This window comes from Tupaia chinensis, unplaced genomic scaffold (assembly GCF_000334495.1).
Source record: "Tupaia chinensis unplaced genomic scaffold, TupChi_1.0 Scaffold000005_2, whole genome shotgun sequence".
NCBI classification, from domain to species: domain Eukaryota; kingdom Metazoa; phylum Chordata; class Mammalia; order Scandentia; family Tupaiidae; genus Tupaia; species Tupaia belangeri.
This window is the reverse complement of record NW_006159434.1, coordinates 284,226-309,556: the sequence shown is the minus strand read 5'-3', so window position 1 is coordinate 309,556 and position 25,331 is coordinate 284,226. Positions and strand designations below refer to the sequence as shown.

At 36.4% G+C, this 25,331-nt stretch overlaps 1 pseudogene; it reads right to left on the bottom strand.

The window, feature by feature from the left end:
• The window catches only part of LOC102486490 (tRNA:m(4)X modification enzyme TRM13 homolog), a 37,752-nt pseudogene that overhangs the window by 1,128 nt on the left and 11,293 nt on the right, over window positions 1–25,331 (bottom strand).

The window sequence follows — 25,331 nt, the reverse complement described above, 5'->3', positions numbered from 1 at the left end:
GTGCCCAAGATCCCAAGAGGAGAATGGAGGAGAAAGGATTGCGGCATGGCCATCACCCCAGGGGGTGATTTCTCGCTTTCTGTCTCTCTGTCTCTCTTTTCTGGCGAGCGCACACACCCTCTAGCAAAAAACCTCTAAAAAAGAAACAATCTCTAAACAGACCACGTGTTAGGCCATAAATTACATTTTAACAAATTTAAAATGATAAACCATGCAAAGAATGCTTATAGGTCACAGCAGAATTAAACTGGAAATTAATAACAGAAAGATAGCTGGAAAAGCTCAAAGTATGGAGCTTAAACAGCATACCTCTGGGATCAGCAGCTGGCATAATGGTCACATTGCTGGACTCCGATGTAGTCGACCACGGTTCAAGTCCTGAACCTCGTAGCTTAAAACTCATGCTGGGCGCATGTACATGTGTGCCCAAAATCCTGAGAGGAGAATGGAGGAGAAGGGATTGCAGCTTGGCCTTCCCCCCAGGGGAGGATTTCTCCCTTTCTGTCTCTCTGTGAGTACACACACCCTATAGCAAAAATTTCTTAAACAAATAAACAAACAGAAAACAGCATACCTCGAAACAGTCAGAGGAGTCAAATATCATGAAAAAAAAGTAAAATCAATTTAAATAAAAATACAACCTATCAAAATCTGTGAAATGTGGAAAAAGTAGTGCTTAGGAAAAAATTTCTATTTGGATGCAGACATTAGATTCTATTTGGATGCAGATATTAGAAAAGAATAAAACTGTAGTATCAATCATCTAAGCTTCTAATTTAGGAAACTACAAAAAGAAGATGAAATTCAAAGTAAGGAGGAGAAAAAATAATACATAATAGAGTAAAAATCAATAAAATTGAAAATGGAATATCAATAAAGAATATCAAAGAAACCAAAAGTTGTTTCTTTGAAAAAATTAATAAAAGTAATAAATCTCTACTTGAGTTAACTAAAAAAATATTAAAGAAAGAAAAAAAAGACAAAAAATTGCTAATACCAGAAATGAAAGAAGGGTCATCCCTACTAATAATCCTATGAATACTGAAGGATAATAAAAGAATATTGCATCACTTTCTATACCTTAAAATTGGACAATCTTTTGTTTCTTTGAAAAAATTAATAAAAGTAATAAATCTCTACTTGAGTTAACTAAAAAAATATTAAAGAAAGAAAAAAAAGACAAAAAATTGCTAATACCAGAAATGAAAGAAGGGTCATCCCTACTAATAATCCTATGAATACTGAAGGATAATAAAAGAATATTGCATCACTTTCTATACCTTAAAATTGGACAATCTTTGGACCAATTCCTTCAAGACAGAAAATAAAAATAATTAAGCATATATCAATTAAAAATGGAATCAATAATTAATAGCCTTCCAAAGAAGGACACACCAAGTCCAGATGGTTTCACTAATGAATTCTATCAAACATTTAAAAAGAATTTTTTGCCAATTCTTTGTAATGTCATTCAAAAAATAGAAGCAGAAGTTATACTTTCTAACTCCTTCTGTTAGACTAGCATTACTCTAATACCAAAGTCAAAGACATCATAGGGTAGGAAAAAAAAAAATCTACAAACCAATATATCTCAAAAGCATGGATACAGAGTTACAGAGACCCTCAAACAAATATCAATCAAAAATATTTTAAAACATGATTATAATTATAGACCATGAACGAAGGGAATTTATTCCAAGTGTTCAAGGCTAGTTAAACATTCAAAAATTAGCTAATTGGGGTCAGCAGGTAGCATGGTGGTTAAGGGCACTGGACTCCCACACGGCCAAATGCAGTTCAAATCCCAGGCCTGGCAGCTTGCTTTCTCCCTTTCCCTCTTCCTCTCTCTTTATCTCTCACTCTGTCTCTCTGGTCAAATTTAAACAAATAAGTAAATAAATGAATAAATAAATAAAGCTGAATAAAATAACTCTTTAAAAAATTAACTAGATAATTTAAGTATTATATCAATAGGCTAAAGAAGAAAAATCATACAGTCATATCAGTAGATGCAGAAAAAGCACTTGACAAAATCCAGAATCCATTCATGGGGGAAAAAAAAGAAGAAGAAGAAAGAAAGAAAAAAAAAGAAAAAAGAAAACTCTTTTTTTCTTTTTTGAGAGGTTATTTCGCGCTCGTCAGACAGACAGAGAGAGACAGAGAGACAGAAAGCGAGAAATCACTGCCCAGGGGGGTTGGCCACACCGCAATCCCTTCTCCTCCATTCTCCTCTCGGGATCTTGGGCACACACGCACACACACCCGGCGTGAGTTTTAAGCCACCGGGTCCGGGACGCGAACCGCGGTCGACTACGTGGAGAGTCCAGCAACATAGCCATTATGCTAACTGCTGGTCCCCCAGAAAACTCTTAACAAACTCAGAAACGAGAGGAAGTTTTGTAACTTGATAAAGAGTATCCTCAAAGAACCTACAGGTAATACCAAACTTAATGGTGAGAAACTACATGCTTTTCTTTTAAGATTTGGAAAAAAGGCAAAGTTGTTTGTTTTTGCTACTCCTTGTCAACATCATACTTGGAGTCCAAGGTAATGCAATAAGATAAATAAAAAGGTGTACAGAGTGGAAAGGAGAAAATGAAATTCTCTGTGTTCACTGAGGACAGAATTTTCTATGCAGAAAATCCTAAAGAATTAAAAACAGTAAAAAGAGTCTTGAGAATAAATTAGTGATAACAGTAGTCACAGGCAAAAAAAGTTTTTTGTTCTCTTCATGTACTTTTATATGAGGATTATATACAAAAGGCAATTGCTTTTTTATACACCAAAACATGAATAATTGGAATTTAAATGCAAAACAAAAAAAACAAAAAACTTTATTAATATCAAAAAATAAAATACTTTGAAATAAATCTAACAAAATGTGTACCAGAGCTCTGCGACGAAAAACATAAAAACATGGGAAAAAAACCCAAAAAACAAAGAAGTACAAGAACTAAATGAGGAAAAATGTCAAAACCATGAAAAAAATCAAAGAAGAACTACGAAAGTAGAGAGATATTGCACATTCATGCACAGGAAGGTTCAGTGTTACCAAGAGATCAGTACTTCCCAACTTGATCTATAAGTTCAAAGGAATTGCAGTATGAATTCTGGCAGTCTCTTTTATGGATATCAAGAAGAAATGATTCTAAAGTTTATATGAAAAGGCAAAAGACTGCGATTAACAAACATGACACTGAAGGAAAAAAGTTAAACAAGTGACACTTTTTTAAAAGAATTATTTATTTAATTTATTAATTCATCCATTTATTTTGATTTGACCCCAGAGATAGAGAGAGGGAAAGTAAGAAAGCAAGCCACCAGGTCCAGAGTTGGAACTGTGGTTGGCCAGGTGGGAGTGTCCAGTATCTTAACCATCACACCACCTGCTGGTCCCCGACACTTTTTTTTTTTGTCCTCTCATCTGAGAGACAAAGAGAGACAGAGAGACAGAAAGTGAGAAATCACTCCCGCCTCCATGGAGGATGGCCAGGCCACGATCCCTTCTCTTCCATTCTCATCTTGGAATTTTGGACACACAAAGTCTCTGGGCCTGGAACTCGAACCACAGTCAACTACATGGGAGTCCAGCAATGTAACTATTATGTCATCTCCTGGTCCTGACACTTTTATTTTTAAAACATGCTGTAAAGTTATGCAATCAATACAGTGTGTATGGTGAAAGAATAATATATCAATGATCAGAATAGAGAACAAAGAAATAAACCTGCAGAAATATACTCAACTAATCTTTGACAAAGGACCAAAGACAATTCAATAAAGAAAGGATAAATTCGTTCAACAATAATGCTGTAACAACTAAATATACACAGGTAAAAAATAAACCTAGACATAGACCTTACACCTTTCAAAAAATTAACTCAAAATGCATCATAGACTTAAGTGAAAACTACAAAACTACACAAATCCTCAATGATAACATAGAAAAAAAATCTAAGTGATCTTGAGTTTGATGGAGACTTTTTAAACACAACACACTGAAAGAAAAATTAACTCACTGCACATCATGAAACTTAAAATCTGTTGCTCTGAGAATTTCATGGCTTAGAGAATAAAAATACTAACCACATAATGGAAGAATATCATTGAAAAACACTTAACTGATCAAGAGTAGGTATTCAAAATATATAAAGAATCTGTAAGACTCAACATTAAGAAAATAAACACTCTAGTTTTTTTCTTTAAATGGACAAAACATCTGAATAGATAGCTCACCAAAAAAAGATATGCAGATAAAATTGAACATGAAAAGTTGCTCCACGTCATATGTCATTAGGGATTTGCAAATGAAAATAACAATGAAATACCACTACAGAAAAATTAGAATGGTCAAAGTCCAAAACATTGATAATACCAAATGTTGAAAAGCAGAGGAGCAACAGGAACTCTTGTTCATGGCTGGTGGAAATACAAAATTATATAACTACTATGGATCACAATTTGGTGATTTCTTATCACACTAAATATTATTTTAACATATATCCAGAATTAACACTCCTTGATTATACAGCAAAGTAATTGAATTTATGTCTACACAACTACCTGCACATAAATATTGATTGAAAGGTCATTAATAATTGGCAAAACGAATTTCATGGCTGGTGGAAATACAAAATTATATAACTACTATGGATCACAATTTGGTGATTTCTTATCACACTAAATATTATTTTAACATATATCCAGAATTAACACTCCTTGATTATACAGCAAAGTAATTGAATTTATGTCTACACAACTACCTGCACATAAATATTGATTGAAAGGTCATTAATAATTGGCAAAACGAACTAAGAAACCATGTAATAGGTTAATAAATAAACCAATGGTGATACATCCATATCATGATATAATATTTAGCAATAAATAATAAATCAGTTTGGGGCCAGCAGGTGGCATAATGGTTAAGGCACTAGACTCCCTTGGATGACTGCAATCCAAGTCCTAGACCCAGTGTCTTGAAAATCACTTCAGGCACTTGTGCATGTGTGCCCCAAATCCTGAAAAGAGAATGGAGAAGAGATTGAGTCATGGCCATCCCTGCTGGGAGGATGATTTCTCACTTTTCCTGTCTCTGTCTCTCTCTGAGTGCACGTACCCTATAGGAAAAATCTCTTTAAAAACAACAACAACAACATGAATAAAAATAAAACAGTTCAACAAATGGTGCTGGGAAATTGGCAGATAAAAATGACACTAGAGTCTACTATTAACAAAAATGAGCTCAAAATAGATGAAAGATTTCAATGCAAAGTCCAAACTACAAAAAGAGCTATTGCCAGTCTCCTAACCCACTTCCCGAACAGAATTATTTGCTCATCGTTGTCTAAACTTTGAACCCATTTTCCCCCTTAAAACTATTTTACAAGTGCCAGACTCATCAACTCTCATGGCAACTGCAAATGATCATTCTGCTTCTCTTACAGAATTTAGACAACCATTACTGCACAAGATTCCTTGCTTTAGCATCAAACAATGCTAGATTCAGTCTGACAGTGTAATCCCCCACCCCATTCATGACTTTTCCCTTTAAAATCACCCTGCAATCTGTAAGACCTGGGCACACGTTATTTAGGGAAGCTTGGACATTGTGATGTCTGGGTGATCATCTTAACCCAGGCCTAAATAAAATCTTTTGCTTTATTTACTCTTAGTCTTCCTTCTTTGGTTGACATACCCGTAACAATTAAGTCTAGGTTTTTATATACAGTTATTATTTTTAATTCAACAATCAGTATGGAATTATTTTCAAACCATAAAACTGATTTAATTTGTTACAAACAGAAAATATAGGCCTTTTGATTGGCTAGGTATTATTATCATGAAAAAAAAAAATCCAAGAACAATCTATCCAGGAGTAACTATTAGATCAGCATACAAAAGATAAATATGTGAGTTTATGTGTATTAATTTTCTACTGTTGCTCTCACAAAATATCACGAGACTAGTGTCTTAAATAATACAAATCTGTTGTATTCTTGTCCTGTAGCTCAGAAGTCTGACATGGGTCTCACTGTGCTAAAATCAAGGCATGGACAGGGTTGTGTTCTTCTCTGGAGGCTCTAGGGGAAAGCTCATTCACTGCCTGTTCCAGTTTCTAGAAACCCATATCCCTCTTCTTCCTTCTTCATAGTCAGCAACATTAAATCTCACTCTAACCCTTCTTGTATTATCACATTTATTTCTGACCATGGTAGCAAAGATCCTGTGTTTTTACGAAATTATATACTTAGATTGGGACTTTAGACTGATAATTCGGGACAATTTTCTCTTTAAAGATTCTTAACCTCGGAGACCAGCAAGTGGCATGGTGGTTAAGGTGCTAGATACTCCCACATGGCCGACCATGGTTTGAGTCCCAGACGTGGTGACTTGCTTTCTCACTTTCTCTTTCTCTCTTTCTCTTTCTGTCTCTCTTTGGTGAAAATAAAATAAATGAATAATAAATAAAATTTAAAAAATAGATTCTTAACCTTAATTACATCTGCAACATTTCTTTTGTCATGTAAGATAACATTGTCACAGGTTCAACAGATAACAGCATAGACATCTTTCAATGGTGGTGTTATTCTGCCTACTGCATTATAAAAGCAATTAGCAAGTATACATAACAGTAAAAATTGAAACAATGATTGGATTCATAGAGTTCTAAGAGTCTTGTGTTTTTTTGGAGGGAAAACAAGATATGTTGTAGCAACTTTGGAATCTGTTATCTTGAATACGCATATTAATTTCCACTGAATTTCTTAAGATGATACACATTTAGTATGATTTAAAAAAAAAATCTGACTCAATTTTTAGCCATATGGTGTTCTATGTACATTAACCAACCTTCCTAATTAAAATAACTTAAAATGATGAATAAATTATTTATTTTAAAATCTTCTTAAATGAATTAAGGGGTGCGAAGTAAATAAAGCCAAACACTAATTAAATTTTATCACAGTTATCAAATATTTCCAATATTTAAAGACCAAGTAAATGTGTATATACTGTCAAAAATTACAAAATACACAGAGGTAAAAAAACACTATAAGTAAGAACCAGCAGAATAAAGAAAAACAAAAAAATAGTTAAATCAGATATGGAAATAATTTAGAAGTTGTAAAATACAAAATAAGTAGGTTAAAAATATTTAAATAAAAAAATGACAAGGATAGAAAATAAAAGTTTATGAAAATACAAAAGAAATGAACAAATATATTTGAAATACAACCAAATATAGCTTCAAAAAATGAAAAAAGAAAACCAAAGGAAAATTTACAGTAATGCTCAGCTCCATAACATAGTTAATACTTTTGCTTAAACAGGCATATAAAATACAATGGGAAGTAACTTTTTTAAAAAATTCACTTAAAGGGTTAGTAACTGACATGGTGGTTAAGGGCCCTGGACACCCACATGATAGACCGTGGTTTGAGGCCTGGACCTGGTGGCTTGCTTTCTTACTTTCTCTCTCTCCCTCTCTCTCACTCTCGCTCTGCCTCACTTGGGTCAAAAATGTACAAAGTAAATAAATAAAGTTAAATAAAATAAATCTTAAAAAAAACACATTCACTTAAAAGGTTAAGGCCTAAAATAATAAGGTAGTCACTCACAGCTCTAGAAGTAGAAAAAATGACATAAGCTTGCGGCCATCAGGTGCTATAGTGATTAAGGTGCTGAACTCCCAAGTGGCTGACTGTAGCTTGAAAATCACACTGGATGTGTGCGCATGTGTGTCCCAAATCCCAGGAGGAATATGGCGGAGAAAGGATTGCTGTGTGGCCATCCTCCCTGTGGAGTGATTTCTCTCTGTTCCTCTCACTATGTCTCTCTCTGGTGAGTGCACACAGCCTATGGCAAAAACCTTAAAAAGATAAAAAGTGACATAAGCTCAGTTATCTCTCATCATTCTGCCCTCATACCACTAAAAATCTGACATAGACCATAATCATAAAACATACTGACAGTTTAAAAAGGAAACGAAGGCTTGCTGGGGACCAAAGGACTTGTAGGATTGAGCTCCCGAGGCTCACATTTTATCTTCCATATATCCTGAATTGGGTGTTGTAGAATCCTGCAATTGGGATCGATAACAGGTGTAGACAAAAATGAGCTCCAAGAAAAGCCTGTTTTCTCTAGACAAAGGACTGAGATAGCAATAGCGGCAATACAGAAACCTTTTTAACAATACCTGCTTAATACCCTGGATGATCACCTCCCACCCCGACCCACCAGTAGTGTTGGTGTTGAAGGAAACCAAGTGGAGAACAGATACCATTCCATGCCTGAGGTGGAAGCAGACAGTCCAGGGAAGTGCTTTTGTCTCTCCATCAGAAGTATTTGTTTTTTTTTTAATTTGTTTTTCTCTTTTTTTTCATTCTTTTCTTCTTTCCATCCAGAATACACTGTATATTGGCTCAATCAAGCACATCAACATACGTTTTATCAACAAATAATTTTCCATTTCTTATGTCTTGTATATTTTTCTTTTTTTTTTTTCCATCCTTGCTTCCCTATCCCTCACCCTCTGCCATGTCCCACCCTCCTCCCACATTGTCTCTGGTATCCATGGTTGCTTTCTATGCCTTCCCCCCCCCCATTTAAATGATTTACTTTTACTAATGCACTTGAAGTGTTTGTAATGGCCTAGCAGACAGTTCCTGCCTGCCCCCCACATGGAGGGTAGTCCACAAACCCCTGCACACACACCCTTCACCCCAAGTAGAATTTTTCATTCCCACAAGTTGTTCCAGACTGATTTCTAAACATTCCAGCCAGAAGCAGCTGGAGGCAATGGCCGGTAGTTTTCTCCACTTCTTGTAGTGTTGGATGGTCTAGGGAGTTGCTCCCTTCTCCCTCAGGATTAAGCAGATAGTACAGCCTTTTGAATCTAACCTTATGACCACAGAAAGTCCAGGGAACTTCTTGTCTACCCTCATGGTTGCAACATTGGCATGGGCTAGTTTCATGGTAGAAGCAGATAAAGGCATTTTTCTTCCCCAGTGGCAGCATCAACAGAAACTAAGCAGGCAATCTGGACTTCTAACCCCAACCAGCTGCAGCAGCGGACTCAAAATAGGTCTACATTCCCATGTTGGTACAGTAATATTTGGAAATCTGGTCTTACATGCCTTTCCCAGTGGTGTCAGATAGTGCCCTTTTGTCTCCAAAATAGAAAGTAAAGGAAGAATATTTTCAAACAGAGAATGGGAGAAAGAGATTCTTTTCTTGGGAGGGGAAGGGAGAGTTTTTGCTATAGGGCATGTGCACTCACCAGAAAGAGACAAACAGAGAAACAGAAAGCAAGAAATCACCCCCCGGGGGGATGGCCACACCACAATCCCTTCTCCTCCATTCTCCTCTCAGGATCTTGGGCACGCATGCACATGTGCCCTGCGTGAGTTTAAGCCACCGGGTCTGGGACTCAAACCGCAGTCAACTACATGGGAGTCCAGAGACATAGCCATTATGCCAACTACTGGTCCCAAGGAAGGGATTCTTTACAGCTGTGTAGGAAGCATAGCACGGTGCCAACATACAGAAATGTTTGAAAACTGAAGCACAGCATGAAAATTCACTCAGGTTTGTTTTTTTGGTTTTTTTTTAGAGGTTTTTACTATAGGGCGCATGCGCTCGCCAGCCAGCCAGAGACAGAGAGAGAGAAAGCAAGAAATCACCCCCCGGGGGGATGGCCACACCACAATCCCTTCTCCTCCATTCTCCTCTCGGGATCTTGGGCACGCACGCACACGCGCCCGGTGTGAGTTTTAAGCCACCGGGTCTGGGCCACGACCCGCGGTTGACTACGTGTGAGTCCAGCGACATAGCCATTATGCTAACTGCTGGTCCCAGGTTTTCAAATTGACATTCAAAGAATAAGCAAATAAAATAAGACTGTAAGGACTCTGGATACTAAATTGTCATTTGAACTAAAATTCACATAAGTAGGTTAGGATTTTTACTCTAAAACTAAGTAAGGTACAATCCTGCTAAAAATAGAAGACTTAGATGTAATCTAGTCTTGTATAATAACACCCAGAATATCCAGAACAAAATTTAAAAATCACTTCTCCTATCAAAAAACAAAAGTATTGTTACTTGAGTGAGAAAACACAGTGAACTGAGGCCAACATGGGGATAATTCTGATAGTGGAATTATTTGACAAATATTTTAAATCATAAAATTATTTCAATGTGCATTTGTAATTATTCTTTGAAAAAAATTAAAACATTAAAAAAATCTTGGCTAAAAGATAGAAGATATAAAATATAGCCAGTGGAAGTTATATAATTACTCTATAGCAATACATTCATTGAAAAAAAAAATCACTGTATGAACTCAAAGGTAGATTGGAGATGACAGAGTCAGTGAACTGGAAGACAGACAAGTACAATTTATCCCATATGAGTGACTGAGAGAAACATAGAAGTTAAAAAAGTAAGGGAATAAAGAGCCTCAGAGACCAAGAAAAAATTTCAAAAAGATATAACATTTCTGTCATTAGAAACCCAGCACAGTGGGTTAGCCAGTGGTGTAGTGGTTAAGGCAGTTGGATTCCACATGGCTAACAGTATATGAATCTGAGACCCAGAAGCTTGAAAAGCACACTGGGCACGACTGTGTGTGTGTGTGTGTGTGTGTCCAATATCCCAAGAGGAGAATGGAGAAAAAGAAACTGGGGCATGGCCATCCTCCCTGAGGGGATGATTTCTCATTCATTCTCTCTCTCTCTCTCTCCCCTCTCTCTCCCCAATGAATTCTATAGCAAATAAAACATAAAAAAAGAAACCCAGGACAGGAAAAAGATTACGGAGCTGAAAAAAATTAAGTAACTAAAATATATAAGCATATAAACATAAAAAATTTAGTAAACTCCAAACAAAATAAACCCAAAGAAATTCTTACCAAGAGGTACCGTAATGTAACTGATAAAAATGAAAGACAAAGACATAGTTACTAAAAGCATATAGACAGAAACAACATATTACTTATAGAGGAATAATGTTTCAAATAACAGCAAACCTCCCATCTGAAATCATGGCATAAGTTTTTTCAAGTATTTCAAAAGATAATTGTAAATAATCATAAACCCAGAATTCTATATCTAGGGAAGATAATTCATGAATTATGGGCAAATAAACATATTCTTAAATAAAGAAAAAATAAGATAATTTGTCTCTGGAAGATATACATACTGCAAACCAAAAATAAATTATTTATTTATGTATTTATTTATTGGGAGAGGTTTTTGCTATAGGGCGCGTGCACTCTCCAGGCAGACAGAGAGAGACAGAGAGACAGAAAGCGAGAAATCGCCCCTTAGGGGAGATGACCACGACGCAATCCGTTCTCCTCCGTGCTCCTCTCGGGATCTTGGGCACGCACGCATGTGTGCCTGGCATGAGTTTAAGCCACCGGGTCCAGGACGCGAACCGCGGTGGACTACATGGGAGTCCAGTGACATAGCCATTATGCTAACTGCTGGTCCCACCAAAAAGAAATTATAACAAAAAGAGGTTTAAAAGTTGAGAAGGGGGACCAGGTGGTAGTACAGTAATAAGACATGACATTCTGCTTTGTGAGGTAATTCTACATGGAAAGTCTACCTGTCCAAGTCCAGAGGCCTTCCTTTTTAATGCTAGGCATGCATTTGTCCATGATTCAGGGCTGACTGAAGGCTAAGAATACACCAAGACCCTGTTAGGAGTGCTGTCTCGTGTGTGTGTGTGTGTGTGTGTGTGTGTGTCTTGCTTATGGAAGAAATAAACTTAAGCAGTTTTAAAAGAAAGAACAATGGAATGGATAAAAATAGGGTTAAATATAATAGATTATACTTCTCATGAGTTTTTAAGTAATCACTGAAGGTTAAAGCAAGAATTGTAACACTACCAGATTTGGTGCTTAATGAATTTACAGAAAAATATTAAGATAAATAGGATTTTTGCTTGTTTGTATATTTTGTTTTTGTTTTCTTAGAGAGAGATTTTTGCTATAGGGTGCATGTACTTGACAGAAAGAGAGAAATAAAGTGAGAAATCACCCCCACACACACCCAGGGGGATGACCACGCTGCAATCCCTTCTCTATTCTCCCCTCTTGGGATCTTGGGCATGCACGCACATGTGCCTGGTATGAGTTTTAAGTCACCAGGTCTGTGACTCAAACTACAGTCGACTATGTGGGCATCCAGTGACATAAACATTATGCAATTGCTAATCCCAGGACTCCTTGTTTTAAGCAGTGAAATCACCATTCTCAAAGAAATCAATAGTTTGTCTGAGGACTGGTTCCATGGCTTAGTGGTTAAGGAAACTAGATCTCACATCACTGACTGTAGTTTGAATCCAAGCCCTCGTGCTTTTAAAAATACATGTGGTACATCTGTGTGTGTGTCCCAAACCCCTACAAGATGGAGAAATGGAGAAGAAGAGATTACAGCATGACTACACCCAACTGGAGGTTGCTTTCTCTCTCTCCCTCTCTTTCTCTCTGTCTCTGCCTCTCTCCCTCATGAACACATATGTCCTCTAGCTTTTAAACAATAAAACAAAATATAAATAGGGGACTAGCATTTGGCGAAATGGCTATGTCACTGGGCTCCCCTGTAGTCGGCGACAGTTTGAGTCTTGGACCTGGTGGCTTAAACTCATGTAAGGCGCATGTGCATGTGTGCCCGAGATCCCAAGAAGAGAATGGAGAAGGGATTGCAGCGTGGCCATCCCCCCTGGGGGCTGATTTCTTGCTTTCTCTCTCTTTCTGTCTCTCTCGGTCTCTCTGGCAAGTGCACACACCCTATACCAAAAAAAAAATCCACAAAAAACAAAAACAAAAAGTTTGAATTTGTAGCTCCATGGGAAATCTCTATTCTGAATGTTGTGACTATTTGTTTTGATTTAGAGCTTGACTCACTAAAAAAGAAATGAAAAAGAAAGGAAGAAAGAAAGAGGGAAAAAAATGAAGAAAGAGAAAAGAAAGAAAGAAAAAGGAAGAAAGAGAAAAGAAAAGGAAGGAAAAGAAAGAAGGAAGGAAGGAAGGAAAAATAAAGGAAGGAAGGAAAGAAAGAAAGAAAGAAAGAGAGAAAGAAAGAAAGAAAACCTCCTTAAGGACGTTACTGGAAAAATACAAACTGCTAGAAACACCTCAGTAGCCTAAAGCAGTTTGGACAAATAAGAGCCTAGACAATACTTTTAAAATAACTTTCAGTAACTAAATGGCTATAGGAAATTTGAAAAGCTCCAAGATATTCTTGGGGATATGCACATCTACTCATGTGCACGAGGGGATATCCATGCCCAGGGACACCTTGAAGGAACAAGTCACTCATCTTGGGCTGACCCTGTGTCCCTCCACGGCAACAAATAAAAGGCTAAAGCTGCCTTGTAAACTGCCTGAGATTTGAAGTTGTGCCTTCTTACAGATGCTTAGGCAAAGGGTAGAAGTTTTACAGGTAAGACGTTTAAGAAATATTTTAGTAAAATTAAAATTCAATCCATTCAATCCATTTAAAAAGATATTCTAGCCACTCTTCCACTGAACAAATGACCAATTATAATGACCAACGTGTTATTTCTATGAAGTCAGGCTTAAAAATAAAAAATAAAAACTTAAATAAAACCTAAAAAGGAACTTCAAGGGCATACACTGCAGGGAGGATAGAATTTACAGAATTATTCTGGAAAAGTACTAAACAAATAAGCAAGAACAAGAGACAACAACAACAACAACAGCAAGGCTATCAACCCTCACAAATCTTGAGAGATAGAGGGGTCTGATACCAGAGTTTCTAAATACATAGTCTAAAATATCCACCCAGTCCACAAAAAAATTAGAAGACATGTAGCAAAACACAAAAGTATCCACATACACAAGGGGAACAAAGCAGACAACAGAAAACAGAATTGTGATGGGGGCAGGCTACATTCTTCATCCAGTAAACAAAGACTAAGTAGATTATTATAACTATGATTGAAAACCTAAGGAAACCATGTCTAAACAATTAAAGCACAGTAAAACTCTCACCAAGTAGAGAATATCAGTGTGTTAGCCAGTGTTCTCCAGAGAAGAACCAATAAGCTGAATGGATACATAGCTTCTGGACTCTCCCTGTTCGGGAGAGTAGGACCGAAATGACAAATCCACTGTAACATTTCAGTCTCTAAACCTTCAAATCCTTTTCACTGTACTGAAATAAGGCAAGTCAATCACTTTCAATTCACTCACTGTGGGCCATGTTTTGATCCAAGTTTCATCCCACCAAATGGCAAATTGTTAGAGGTTTTCTAACTCCCCAAACTGTAGCATTAAATGCGGAATCTTTTGGTTGTGAGCACTCATCAATAAATTAAACTTGACTCAACTTTATGTTCTTCTACTATTATCCCACACCCTTGTTGTTGTTGTTGTTGTTGTGGAAAGAGAGAAAGCAGGGAAGAGTGCATGAAAGAGAGAGGTAATTTTGACAGGGTCTCACCATATTGTGGTCCTCCTGCCCCAGCCTCTCAGTTAGGACAACAGGTATGTCTGGCTTGTCTAGTTTATTTTCGCTTTGTCTGGGTACCAAACCCAGCCTCTCACCTGTATTACTGTCCCTGGGCCTATCCCACAGTCTGGATATATGTTTCCACACATGTCTCCTAAATTTCTGTTGACATAATTAGAAACCTCAAGTAGTTCATTAGCAGTGTGGCACAACTCCTCATGGGTGGCACTTTTTGCTTAACCTTTAAGAGCCTGCTGGAATTGTGTCTAGTTACAAGTCTAAAAGCAAGGACGAGTGATAGGGTGAGTCCTGAGGAGACTCAGAAATGTTTGGCATGGCAACTGTCTCTGAGAAGCTGTCAGATTTCCTCAGGCAATGCATGACTAATCTCGCAGACAGACCGAGGGACCGTTTCCACGGCAAGTAGAAAGGCTTCTTTCACTCGAGGTAAAAGAGCTGTTCCCACTGGGAATAGGGATACGGATGCCTTCTAGTAGCAAAGAAGACATCAGAGTTCAGAGGCTCATTGTCTCCAGCTTCATCAGGGTCTTTCCATATGTCTTCATTTCAACTTTCAGGATCTTATTCCTTTCTGCTCAGTACCCTCACATTAACAGTGGACACCCTGTGAGGCCAGGGGTTAAACCGTGCTGTAATTCAGCCAGTCACAGACTGAAAATCTTAATTTAATTTTAAGCAATCTCAGCCCTGAGGCTATAGTGGTATTTGAGCTGAGAATTCAAATCCCTGTGCTCATCATTTTCTTAGACCATTTTGTCTAGTAACAACAGCAGCAACTATCTAAATATTGGTTTGTTTGCAAAAAAAAAAAAAAAAAAAGTTTTTAAATATCATGTTTAATGAACCAGATCATGGCTTCTTATAATTCCTTAATGAAGACTGTCCAATTGTGAAATTATTCATATATCTATAGTCTGATTGTGCCATGGACTGTTTGTTTTCTTGAAGATCAGAGAGCCAATTACAGAAAACTCCAGAAGAAATTTTTTAAAAATTCATTTTTAGGGGTAGCCCATAATGTGATGGTTAAGGAAGCTAGATCCCATATGGCTAATTGTGGCTGTTCAAGCCCTGGGCCCAACCATTTGTAAAACATGTGGGGTGCATATGTGTGCATGCCCAAAATCCCAAAAGAAGGGAGAGACAAAAGACAAAAGATTATGGTATGTCTATTTCCCATGGGTTTCCATGGTCTCACTTTCGCCTTCTCTCTCCCTGTCTCTCTCTGGTGAGTGCACATGCCCTCTGGCAAAATACAAAAACAAAATGAACAGACAAAAATTCTTCTTTAAAATTCTATTCCTCTAGAACAATCTTGGCAGCAAAATCGGTATTATAGTTCTCCAGAGAATCAGAAATAACACGATATGCATATACACACTATGTGTGTGCACTCACGTGTGTGTGTATGTATATATATATATATATGGAGAGAGCGAGTGAGAGAGAAAAAGTTAAGAGAGGCTGACAAACCCCAGGATCTGCACTCAGCAAGCTCAGGAGAACAGATGTGGTTTTATACTCTGAGTCCAAAGACCTGAGAATCAGGATAGACAGTGTTGTAAATTCCAGTCCAAACCTTGACAACCTCAAGACTCAAAAAGAGTCAATGTTTCAGTACAAGTCCAAGTGCTAGAAAAGATCAATGTCCCAGCCCAGAAAATCAGGTAAGAGGCATTTCCTCTTACTTATGCTTTTTTCCCTATTCAAATCTTTGATTGACAGGATGAGTCTGTCTATATTAGGCATAAAGATCTGCTTTTTTCAGTCTAGCAATTAAAATGTTAATCTCTTCCTGCAATATTCTCACAGACATATCTAGAATAATGTTTGACCAAGTGTCAGGACACCCTGTGGGCCAGTCATGGTAACATATAAACTTATTCATCATCTTAACTCCAAAACTTATTTTATGAGACCAGTATTACCTTGATAATACTACCATCAAAGACAGTACAAAACAACAGCAACAATAGCAATGAAACTAGTTCAAAAAGTCTCATAAATTTAGAAAAAAAAATAACAAAACAAATTCAGCAATGTATAAAAAAAAACTATATCACACAATCAAGGTTGGGGTTATTTTAGGTATGCAAGCATGGTTCACATTTAAAATGTAATTAATGCAGGGACCAGCAGATGGCATAACGGCTATGTCGCTGGACTCCCATGTAGTCAACCATGGTTCAAGTCCCAGACCTGTGGCTTAAACTCATGCCAGCTGTGTATGTGTGCATGCCCAAGATCCTGAGAGGAGAGTGGAGGGGAAGGGATTGTGGCCTGGCCATGTCCCCTGGGGGGGGTGATTTCTCACTTTTTATCTCTCTGACTCTGTCTTTTTGGTGGGAGCATGAACCCTATAGCAAAAAACCTCTCCCCCCAAAAAAATGTAATTAATGCAATTGAACATAAGGAACAAAATTTAAGAAGATTTACTATGATCATATCAATTACAGCAGGAAAAATATTTGACACACGACAATATTCATTTGTGATAAAAGTTACAGCAAATTAGGAATATAGAAATTCCTCAACATGATGAAGGGTATCTGTGTAAACCTATACATAATCTCATATACAATAGTAAAAAGCTAAATTCTTTCCCATTAAGATCAGAAATCAGTAATGGGTATCAACTTTTACCAATAGTATTCAATATAATACTGGCATTTCTTAGAAGAATAAAATAAGAAAAGGAAATAAATGGCATAAAGATTGGGGGAAAAGAAAAAAAAGTCTGTATTTGTAGATGACATGATTTTCTATTTAGAAAGCCCCAAGGAATAAACCGTATAACACCTAGAACTATAAGTCAGTTTGGTAAGGTTACAGTGTACAAGATCAACTTACAAAGATCTATTACATTTCCATATCTTAGCAACAAGTATGAAGAAAAGAGAGTTTAAAAAGTTATTTTCAATTTTTCAAAAAAAATACATTGATATATAGCTATCAAAATGACATGCTGAAAGTTATGAAATACTGAGGGAAGAATTTAAAAGAGTGCAATGAATGGAGAGGCATCCTGTGTTAACAGAAAGAGATTCACAATTGTAATGATGTTAGTTCTCTACAAATGGACCTATGTGTGTCATCCAATTCTTCTTAAAATCCAAAGTTTTTGTAGACAGACATAAGTTAAACTCTCAAATTCAAATGGAAAGAACAAAGACCTAGTATGGCTAAAACAATTTTAACAAATAATGTAGGAGTAATCATTCTATTTATCGTTAAGAACTACTATATAATTATACTAATCAAAACAGAATGACAATAGACACATAAATTAATGATACTGAAAAGGGAACCTGGACATAGAAACACATAAATAAGCTTAGTTTACTTTTGACAGAGTTGCAAAATAAATCAATAGTGGAAGAGTAGTATTTTCACCAGATACTGTTGGAGAAATTGGACATTGATAGGTAAAATAAAACAAAAATATTACCCTAAAACTATACCATATATCAAAATTAATTGAAAAGGGATCATGGATTTTTCGTTAAAACACAAAGCTCTAAAACTTTAGAAGAAAACATAGGACAAAATCTTTAAGATGGGGCCAGCAAGTGGCATGGTGGTTAAAGGTGCTGGACTCCCACATGGCTGACCACGGTTCAAGTCTCGGACCTGGTGGCTTGCTTTCTCACTTCCTCTCTCTCTCTCTCTCTCTCTCTGTATCTCTCTGATCAAACTGAAACATAATAATGAAATAATAATAAAGTTAAATAAAATAATTCTTTAAAAAAATCTTTAAGATATAGCACTATGTAAGGAATTCTTAGATATGACATTAAAGGCATGATCCACACAGAAGGAAAGAATAAAGAAATGAGTGAGTGTGACTTGATCAGATTAAAAAGAAGTCTTCTCTGTAATAGACTCTAAAGTGGATAACAATAGCAAAAAAAAAAAGAAAAAACCTTACCAACTATGAGAAAATAATTGTTAATCACAAAACTGAAGAAAGGCTATTATTTTTGTATGTATACATAACTTTCAAAACTTAACAATAAAAAATTTAATTAGAAAATGACAAAAAATATGAAAGGCATTTTACTAAATAAACAGATGGCAAATAAATCGATGAAAAGATGTTCAACGTTAGTCAGTAGGGAATTGCAAGTTAAAACCACAGTGAAGTACAACCAAACTGTTATGGAAACTGCTATTTCTTTTTCAATTTTAAAAACAAATAGTGATAACAAATTAGTTGATTATATGCAGAGTAACTTAATCCCCTGTACATAACTGATGGGAATATAAAAACAAAGACACTCTGGAAAATATTCAGAATTTGATATTAAACAAAAATGCACTTACCAAATGATCCAATTGAAAGTAATTACAGCAATGATACACACACACAAATATCTACAAGCCTGTACACAAATCTTCATAGTTGCTACATGAATATGAGCCAAAAGTTGGAAACAACATAAGTCTCCTTTCATGAGTGAATGGCTAAATGAACTCTGGGATATCCATACAATAGAATACTAATCAGTAATAAAAAGAGATGAAATAGTCATATATGCACAACTTGCATATATCTTAAGGGTGTCATGTTTAGTGAGAAAAAAAATAGGTCTTAAAAGTTGGCGAATATAGGGACCAGCAGTTAGCGTAATGGCTGTGTCACTGGACTCCCATGTAGTCGACCGTGGTGCGAGTCCCGGACCCGATGGCTTAAATTCATGCCAGGCACATGAGTGTGTGCCCAAGTTCCCGAGCAGAGAATGGAGGAGAAGGGATTATGGTGTGGCCATCCCACTGGGGAGTGATTTCCCGCTTTCTGTCTATCTCTCTGTCTGTCTGTCTGGCGAGCGCACATGCCCTATAGCAAAAACCTCCCAAGGGAAAAAGAAGTTTGCAAATATACCAAAAGGACACAGGAAATAACTGAGTGTTCCCACTGGCCAAAGCTGGAACAATTTGAAGAACAAAATAAGTAGCATAGTATTGAATTATAACTTAAATATAACCCAAATATCCATGAGTTCATATTGCTTATAAATAAATAATTGAATAAATTTAAATGACACACAAATTCCCATAGATAATAATCCCATGCAGTTTATTTATTTTTTAAGAATTATTTTATTTAACTTTATTTATTTATTTATTTATTTATTTATTTATTTATTTATTTATTTATTTATTTATTTTAGAAGTTTTTGCTATAGGGCACACCAGAAAGACAGAGAAAGACAGAGACAGAAAGCGAGAAATCACTCCCTGGGAGGATGGTCCCGCCACAATCCCTTTTCCTCCATTCTCCTCTCGGGATCTTGGGCACGCAATGCACATGCGCCCAGCGTGAATCTAAGCCACCAGGTCCGGGACTCGAATCGCAGTTGATCACATGGGAGTCCAATGACATAGCCATTACGTTAACTACTGGTCCGTGTTTATTTATTTTTTAATTTGACCAGAGAGGGACAGAGTGAAAGAAAGAAAGAGAGAGAGAGAGAAAGCAAGCCATCAGGTCTGGAACTTGAACCACAATCAGCCATGTGGGAGTCCAACGCCCTTAACCACCACACCACCTGCCATTTCCATCCAATATGATTTAAATAGACACTAGATGCTCCAGGAGTGCAGTGTAACAACCCAACCTCTTGAGCATGGGTTGATTTCAGTAATTTACTTGCAAAAGTACAACATGGGAAACTGAGGGGAATGAAGTACGAGCAAGCTTGTAAACACTTCCTCAGATAACTTATCAAACTTAACACAGTGATAAGTCATGTTGATAAGCATATGCTCCTAATATAACATGATACAAAAGGCAATTTACATCTGTAGTGTTCCTTCCAAAAAACCGTAACTCTTGTCTAAGCATGATAAAAACATCAGGCAAACATTATATTAGGAGTGCTTTATTTTTTTTCTATCTTTTTATGATTTATTTTTAATACACTCTATCACCATATATCATTATAGCTTATAAAATGAATTTTCCCAGAATGAATACACTATATTTTTCCAGTTAAAGGTATTATAATACACATTATTAACAGATAATTTTCCATTTTTGTAAATACCTGCCCAGTGGACTTCAACATTATTCATGGTCATTAAAAACAAAGGACAACTAAACGTATTGTGATACCCTGGATGATGTTCTGGACCACAATAAAGACATTAGGAAAAAACTTCTGAAGTACAAAGAAAGCATGGAATTTTGTTTTTTAAAAAAATAATTTTGTTTTTTAAAAAAAAAATTTTGTTTTTTTAAAAAAAAGTGAAATGCCAAATGTTTACGAGTGACCAATAAACATGTGAAGCATTATAAACTTCATTTTAATTAGAGAAATGCAAAATATAACCACAGAAAGATATGGCTACCCACTTACTTTAATAGCTAACATTTTTGAAATGAACTATATGAAGTATGGGAAGTGTAGAGCAAAGAGAACTCTCATATCTTGTAGAGAGAGTTTAAATTGGTCTAACTATATTAGAAAATATTTTGACGTTGTCTAGTAGCTTCGACGATATACATAATATATAGCCTAGAAATGGCAATATGCATGAAAACATGTGTACTACAATGCTTTTAGTAACTTTAATAATAGCTCCACATTGGGGTCAGCAGGTGGCATAGTGATTAAAGTACTGGATTCCCACATGGCCGATCACGGTTTGAGTTCCACACGTAATGGCTTGAAAATCACACTGAGTGTGCGTGTGTGCATGTCCAGAATCCTGAGAGAAGAATGGAGGAGAAGGGATTTTAGTGTGGCCATCCCCCCTAGAAGGAAATTTCTTACTTTCCCTCTCTCCATCTCTTTCTGGTGAGCACACACGCATTATGGCAAAAACCAAAATAATAACAATAATAATAAAAGAAATAATAACTCTGCATTGGGGGAAAACCACCAAGACATCTATCAACAGGTAAATTGTGGTATATCCATAGAAAAACATTCTATACTTACAAGCAAAAACATGCACAGATACAGCATATGAAATATTGAAAGAGTGCATGCTCTTAGCCTAGTGATTTATGGAGCTGGAGCCCACATGACTGACTGTAGTTTCAGTCCTGATCACAGTGGCTTGAAAGACATGCCAGGCATGTTTATGTGTGCATTCTCCAAACCCCAACACAATGGAGGAATGGAGGAGAAAGGATTGTGGTGTGACCATACTCTATCGGGCTGCTTTTCCCCTCCCTTTGTTCCTCTTCCCTCCCCCTTTCTCACTGTTTCCCCACTGTCTTTGGCAAGCATATGCACCCTCTGGCAATTAATAAAAAAACAAAATGTTGAAAGAATGCAACATAAAAAACTACACAGTGTATATTTTGCAAAATGTGAGATGCAAAATATATACTTTATAATTCTATTTGAGTACATTGTAAAACACAGAGAAAACTAAATTCTATAATAAAGATAAATATTTGTTAAAATAATAAAAATATCAAAAAATATATGAGGCTGGCAGATGGTGTGACAGTTACATCCCTGGATTCCCACATAGTCTGCTGTGGTTCGAGTCCCGGACCCTGTAGCTTAAACTCATGCCAGACGTGATTTCTAAGCCACTAGGTCTGAGACTCTAACTGCAGAGTCTGCCATGTGGGATCTAGCTGCCTTAATCACCACACCACCTGTTGGTCTGAAACATTTTTAAAATAGCAGAGAAAAGAACAAATGTTATTGAACCTATTAATTGATAATCTTTGTATAATATATTGGCCACTAATGGAGTGTTGGAATTGAAATATCTATAAAATTTTATGGAACAGATGCCTACAAAGGTTTATAAAAAAGGAAAGATAGTGACTATAGCACACACACAAAATAACTTGAGTACCTAAATAGTTTTATTTATATTCAGAAATCTAAGCACTTCATAATACTTTGTATTCATGAGTAATTAAATATATATATATATATATATATTTCTAATTAAGTCTGAAAACTTCTCTTAATTATCTTTGTTTTAATATCAATGTTAAATGTAATAATTTCTTTCTATAAGCAATGAATTAAAATTAATTTTATGTTAATTTATAATAGATGTAATAGATGAGAAATATGAGAGATAACATTTAAGCTATAATATAGCCAGTTCTACAATCTTAGATTTTCCAAATAGCTTATTAATAGTTGGTTAATAAATCCTCTTTCTCTTCTCACAGGAAAGCAAATAGCAATTAATTCTTAGCATATTAGACATAAGATAGGATGTTGCAAAGTCTTGTGAAAATGATTTTGATTTCAGTGGCAGGCCTGGTTACACTAGAGGAAAAGTATTTCTACTAGCACACATAAAATTTATTTGAGCATTGGTAATTATTTGCAGGACTTCTTCCCAAAATGTTCGTCAAGATTAAAAATATTTTTGGCAAGAAAGTCAAAAGATTTGAAGACATTAATTCTGAACTAAGATATGCCTAGGCTTTCTAAGAATATAACATTCTTTTAACACCTACCAATGGTGGGGACCAGCAGCTGGCATAATGGTCATGTCGCTGGACTCCCACATGATCTACAGTTCAAATTCTGGACTCTGTGGCTTGAAACTCATGCTAGGCACCTGTGCATGTGCACCCAAGATCTCAAGAGGAGAGTAGAGGAGAAGGGATTGCGGTGTGGCCATCCCCCCAGGGGATGATTTCTCACTTTCTGTCTCCCTGTCTCTGGAGACTGCACACGCCCTATATATAATGGTTACCTACATCTAGTCAAAGGGTTTTTTGGTTTGCTTTATTTTGTTTTTCATACATGGAATAGACCATTGAATTAATACATATGAATACTGATCATTAATTTGCTTTTCTTGGTAAATGCCTGCTATTTCTTTGTCTGTTAAAATACCTTATTTGGAACTGTCTCTGCAGTGCAGTGGTTATGTGCTGTGTATTGGGAACCACATCCCGTAGGGCTGACCTTGGAAATACACTGGACCCATGCTTGTGCATGCCTGAAGTGCTGGTAGCAGGAAGATTTAGAGGAAAAAGGACTGCAGCATGACCATGCCCCATTGGAGCGTGCTTTCTCTCCCCCCCTCCCCCGCTTCTTCTCTCTCTTTGGCAAGAGCAAGTGCCCTGTGGCAATAAAAATAAATAAATAAATAAATAAATAAAAACTTTAATAGAACAGCTCAAGAAACAATCAGAAAAAAAAAAAGCTTAAAAGTTTAAATATGATGTCTTTCTATATAACAAGATCAATATAATTAAGGCATACCATGATGCTGGGCTAAAGCTCTGGAGTCAAATATTTTCCAAAGAAACAACCGTTACTGGTGTCTTTGTTTTTATTTATTTATTTTTATCTATTTTTGTTTTTAATTTGTAAAGGACAACTTCATAATGAACTTTCAAAGACAAGAGTAATATTGAGAGGAACCAATACAGGACAGTGTATTATACCATAGTAGTTGCAGTATTACCATGAGACCTCAAGATTCATAGAAGTGAAGAGTTTCTGAGAGTCACTGGGAATAGCTGTGGAGAGTTTATTGACGGAAATCGTGGTCTTTGGTAGAAGGGTGAAGCTAAAGGATAAGTACAACCTAACAGTTAATGAATTTGGGGAAATGACTTCAACCTAATCTTACTTTCAATTTCCTGTGTCTGGTCCCAGTAGCCAAACTCAAATGGAAGCCAGTAGGTGAGGAAATACTTCAACGCAACACATACTGATCATCCTATCATGGCTTAAAGTAGAGTGGAAAAAGAATTCCCCAAAGGGGAAAATTGAAGATATTCTGCACAGAGTGTGTCTAATTTTGTATATGACTGGATTCAAGAGATCACAATCTCTTTCAATCTCTTGGTTTTCCTCTCCTCTGTGTTGGTATCATTTTCAGGAAGATTCTTCCCATATGTTGACAAAATATTTTTATTTTATTATAGTTTACCAGTTCCTGCAGCCAATTTCTATTTCTAGTGTGCTACAACAAAAATCTGAGAGAGGACACTTGATATATTTAGTTCCTTTGCACATTTTTTTAAAAGAATTATTTTCCTTAAATTTACTTATTTACTTATTTTAATTTGACCAGAGAAGACAGTGAGAAAGAGTGAGAAAGAGAGAGAGAAAGTGAGAAGCAAGCCACTAGGTCCAAGACTCGAACCACAGTCGGCCATGTGGAAGTCCAGTGTCCTTAAATATCACGCCACCTGTCGGCACTCCTTTGCACATTTTTTAACCAATCACTGTGATTGGGGAAAAAAAGTACTATTTTTGGTCACAAAGCTGTTATTAGATCATCCTTAGAGCTTAGAGGAATGGTGGATGAGGGTTGATAATTCAACCAGAGCTCTGTGCATTGAGGCAGAATGGAAATCCTCAGAAGAAAATGCAGGTGTTGATACCAGCTAAGGGGGAAAGGATTTTTCTTTTTTCTTTTCTTTTTTCTTTTCTTTTCTTTTTTTTTCTTTTTTTTTTCTTTTTTTGATATAGGGTGCATGAGGGGGAAAGGAATGTTGAGTGGGCAAAAATAAAAATTTGTTACATCTTTTCCTACACATCCCCTTTTGCTCCCTGTGTCTCAAATAAATATTCTCGGAATAGCAAGATGGTTTTATATTTTTTATGGGGGGTGGGCATTTCGTTTTTTAATAAGAGCTTCAGTAAAAGATTCTAATTTGACGTGAAGGATGAGAAGCAGTAATATAGTTATTCACTCATAAAAATTTCAAAAATAATTAGTTTAGTGGAAACCAGCAGTTAGCGTAAAGGCTATGTCGCTGGACTCCCACGTAGTAGACCGCGGTTCGCGTCCCAGACCCGGTGGCTTAGAACTCACGCCGGGCGCGTGTGCGTGCGTGCCCAAGATCCTGAGAGGAGAATGGAGGAGAAG